We start from the raw sequence: 3,507 nt of genomic DNA, 5'->3' as shown, positions 1-3,507 counted from the left end.
AATTAGACAAGTAAAAATGAAGAAAAGGAAAGAAAGGAAAAAAAAGCATGGGAAAACCGAGTAAAAAGAAAAAACATAGAAAAAACATCTTGAATTGGACGAGTAAAAATGGAGAAAAGGAAAGAAAACAAAAAAAAAAGCAAAAAGAAAGTAAACATGGTAAAACCCGGCTCATTTTTCTTCTAGTAGGCCGAGTTCTCCATAGTGTACAATATTAGAGTCTATTGCAGTGGCTACTAGCGTTTGGAAGCAACTAGTTGATCCCAGGATCAATCCCCTGCTAGTACCATTTTTAACTCTGGTTTTTCCGAAAATTTTCGCTACAGTGGGCAGGCCCGATATGTAGCACTCGACGCGAGAATCCCTCGTCTCGTGTAACGCGAGGAATAGGGGCGCCCTTAGCAGGATGTGTTAGGTAGATCTAAGCAGTTCATCTCCATCAGCATGGGCTGGTGTCCCAAGAAGGGAGCTTGAGGCCCAGTTCAATGGCTCTTAGGGAGAGGAAAATTGTTCTGAGGAGAGGAAAACGGTTCGAGGATGACACTTCGGAAGGGCATTCCCATGTAATTTGGAGCAACTTCCTCTTTTTGTTTTCGCGAAGCTGTGCTTAATGGTTAAAACTTTAACAAATAGAGTTGTATACATAAATATAGTAGTTGGCGATCAACCTTGGTGAGTTTCCATTTCTCGTCCAGGTATCGGCAGTGTTCGAATAAGATATGAACACAATTTGCAAATACAATTTTCCAAGTCTCGTAGTAAATCTTGCCTATATCACTTGAGTTTTAAGTCTCTTTTATAATCAAAGTTATCATATAAATCTTCGTGTTTGTGAAATTTTATCACTTTTTTCGCGGGTAGAAAATTTTATCACGGTGGACATTAAATTTTGGAGTTTTGTATGGCTATCCATGATACAAGATATATTTGTCTGCTAGATTCTTCTAATGTGATCTATCTCATCTCCAACCCGCGAAAACACAGTTTCCCCCTCGACCCGACGGTGCCCCGTATTCCAGAAAAGCGGTCGGCGGGAGGGACATTTCAGCCCGCGCCCATTCCCCACCCCCTTCCGTAGCCGCCCGCCATTGGTTCCGCCCGTCCGCCGCTGGCGATTCCGGCCAAATCTGCGGACGGAATCACGCCGCGGGGGCGCCCCTCACCCTGTTCCACCTAGCCGCTTCACTGGGTCCACGGATCCGACGATCAGAGCCGCCCCTTGTCGTCGTCGCCGCCCCGGGATCCACCGCCGCAAAGCCACTGCCCCGAGCCGCCGGTGAGTACTTGTGCTTGTGCTTTGGGAGGCGCTATGCATAGTTGGTTCATGCGGCATTCGTATTTATGAATTTAGATGGAATTGAGCCCTTGCGTGAGGTTTTTGCTCGAGGATTCGTCCAATTCGGACGACTCGGATGTTGAGACGCTGCTTGAGAACCATCGGCAGCAGATGTTGGTGATGGCCCTTGCCGTGAAGGAGCACGAAGATGAGAACCAAAAGAGACGGCGTGGATCAACCGTCGGGCGTACGTCTTTGCATTCTTCGAAATCGCCATCTCGGGAACGAGATGTTGATGCAAGACTACTTCGCGGACAATCCAACATATCCGCCGCACCTCTTCAGAAGAAGGTACCGAATGCGCCGATCCCTTTTTGTAAAAATAGTGCAAGCTTGCGAGGTCAATTGTCGGTATTTTACTCAAAGAAGAAATACCGCGGGCTTGAAGGGATTTAGTGCATATCAAAAAAATCTTGGTAGCTATGCGGCTAATTGCATAGGACATTCCGGCTGAATATGTCGATGAGTGCCTTCGCATTGGTGAAGATACTACAATTGAGTCAGTGTGTAGGTTTGCCAAAGTGATCATCCGTGTCTTTCATCGTGAATATCTTTGGGCACCCAACGAGGAAGACACAAAAAAGTTGATGGCATCAAGTGAGAGAAGAGGTTGGCCTGGCATGCTAGGAAGCATTGGTTGTATGCATTTGACTTGGAAAAACTGCCCGAAGGATGGCAGGTAATGTATTGTGGCAAGTCACGTGATGCAACAATTGTGCTAGCTAGAGGCCGTAGCATCCGAGGATTGATGGATTTGGCATTGCTTTTTTGGTATGGTGGGTACTCTCAATGATATCAATGTGTCACAACGGTCTCATTTGTTTGCTAGGCTTGCTAGTGGTGATGCTCCTGCTTGCAACTACACTATCAATGAGCATGAATACACAAAAGGGTACTATCTTGCAGATGGTATCTACCCTTCTTGGTGCACATTTGTCAAAGAGCATCAAAGACCCAAAAACTAGGAAACAATGTGAATTTGCAAGGATACAAGATGCAGTCCGAAAAGATATTGAAAGAGCATTCAGTGTTTTGCAATCTAGGTTTGCCTTTGTTCGTGGTCCTGCTCGTTTTTGGGACAATCGATCCTTGAAAAACATCATGACATGTTGTGTTATTCTTCACATATGATTCTCGAAGACGAGAGAGGCATGAACTTGGAGTTCTTCGACGACAATGTGGGTAGCCGTGTCAAACCAGTTAGAGACCCTAACCGCATTAGAGCATTTCTTCAGACCTACCGGGAGATTGGAAATGCAAACACCCATATTCAGCTTCAGGAGGATCTCATTGAGCACTGTTGGCAAAGGGCTAGGCAGTGACACATTTTATTTTTATATTCATTCCATTTAATTCATGTATGATTTGTATTCGGGACAAGTTTTGTATTGAATTATTTAGTTTGCTTCGCTGATTTCAATAATTATTGTAATTTGGATGATTGTTGTATTGTAATATTGACATTTTATCTTATATTGAATTAATAATTCTGAATATGTGGCATATGTGACAAATTCAGATAAAAACCCATCTGTTTTGCGGGCAGGCGCGGGCGCCGGCCGAGCAGACCCCGTATAGCGGAACTATAAAACAAAATATTCGCGGATATTCCGTTTTACAGTTCCGCTATGCGGGGTTTGCTCGGCCGGCGCCCGCTGTGATGTTCGGATAATTAAGCTACAGTAACGCTCTATTAATGATGCCACGTCACCATGATTACTGTCGTTAATCTCGCGTTGATTCAAACTCGATTCAAATTCAAATTTAAAATAAAGTCAAATTATTACTTCTTCAGACGTTACAACAAAAATGTTCCGTGGGTTGCAAATTTTCACTAACAATTTTTTATGAAAGAATTAAATTTTTTTAAAAATATAAGATTTCCCCTGGATATTAAAACAGTGGACCAACAACACCTTTTATCCCATTTAAATGTAAACTCAAACTTAATAAATTATTTTGAACCCAAATTAATTTTTTGTGGCAGTGCAAAATAATGCATAGTAATTATATGGCAAGGTTTTACATTTTACAAAAGTATTTTGGTGCAAAAAGAAAGTACAAAACAGTAGCTAAATAATTAAATAGAAAAGGAAATGGAAAAATAGTAGTAAAATGAAAAAGGGACCTAAACTACTGGACCCCTGGCCCATTTAGCAAAAATAGGCCCA

The sequence above is a fragment of the Triticum aestivum genome, chromosome 6D, assembly GCF_018294505.1.
Source record: "Triticum aestivum cultivar Chinese Spring chromosome 6D, IWGSC CS RefSeq v2.1, whole genome shotgun sequence".
Lineage (NCBI taxonomy): Eukaryota > Viridiplantae > Streptophyta > Magnoliopsida > Poales > Poaceae > Triticum > Triticum aestivum.
Note: the sequence above shows the minus strand (reverse complement) of the source record.